Source organism: Fukomys damarensis, unplaced genomic scaffold (assembly GCF_012274545.1).
Source record: "Fukomys damarensis isolate Sample0158 unplaced genomic scaffold, DMR_v1.0_HiC HiC_scaffold_34, whole genome shotgun sequence".
NCBI lineage: Eukaryota > Metazoa > Chordata > Mammalia > Rodentia > Bathyergidae > Fukomys > Fukomys damarensis.
In genome coordinates, this window is record NW_022900946.1 from 22,580,971 (window position 1) to 22,582,114 (window position 1,144).

At 57.1% G+C, this 1,144-nt stretch overlaps 1 pseudogene; it reads left to right on the top strand.

The window, feature by feature from the left end:
- LOC117284121 overlaps positions 1–389 on the top strand; it is a 15,857-nt pseudogene extending 15,468 nt beyond the window's left edge.
- Positions 390–1,144: the final 755 nt, after the last annotated feature.

A 1,144-nucleotide genomic window follows, 5' to 3' on the forward strand; every position in this document is an offset into this window, starting at 1 on the left:
GCGCGAGGCCAGGCGGCAGATGCCGGGCCGCGGGACCAGAGCCGGCGGCAGAGCGGAGGATGCAGGACCAAGACCTGAGGGACCAAGCTAGCAAAGCCTCCTCCAGCCCCGCCTCCGTGCGTCTGACGTCATCGCGTCACGTCCTCTGTAAGTCTCGCCCCCGCTGGCTGCTATAAAGGCGTATTCGGCTGTACGTAGGGCCATGGCGCCAGTTCGGAGGAGGTGTCTCGCGGCTTCTTCGGGCTGTGAGTTGCCCTCGGGACCACGGAAGCACCGACCGACACGCGGGCGGCGTGGCTAGGCGGGCAAATATGGGCCATGGGAACTCGTGCCCACTACAGGTTCACGAGTTGACGGGACTGCGACCCACGCACAGCGTGGATGAGTGACGACATCAAGTGGCGAGTGAGAAACCCAAACATGCACTCATCCCAAAAGAGCTAAGACCCTCCTGCATGACGCCTTCAAGAGTTGATACCAAAGCACAGAATCCAAAAGACCGGGAGACGTGCACACGCCCCGATTCCAGGTAGCTATGGAGGAATGCTGCCTGGTGCACTTAGGGTATGCCGAGGTGGAGCATCTATCTATCTGCCCGACGCCTCTTGTAGCAGGATCGACCTGCGGGTCGCCTTCCTGGTATGAGGGGGCTGAAAGTGTGGCCCCCCTCGCTCACATCTCCAAGAACGAGCACCAAAACCCACAGAACTGTCCGTTAAGCCCTTGGCACAAGTTTTTAAATGTTCTAATCACCAGTCACCTCCTAAGCACTGTGGCTGTTGTTGGCAGCTAGCCTCTGTGTTTCTAGTGTCCTTGCCATCCAAAAGGAGGGTCATGGGCACTGGGCAGTCGGCCAGGAGTGGCCAATCGAAAGCAAGTGAGCTACACACACACACACACACACACGAGTCAAGGGGGAAAACGTGAATGATATTTTTATACATGTGAGCACCAGCATCTGGTCTCACAAGCTGCGTTGGCAGGAACCTAAGGGACTGAACTCTGCTTCCGTGTGTCAACCTGTCAACTGAGCCACTGCCCATGGCTAATCCCTGTGCAGCACAACAGACTTTGTGACTCTGGCTTTGGGGAAAGAAAGGCAAAGATCCCTTCCCCGAGCCACATTCGCATTTTCTGGTAAAAG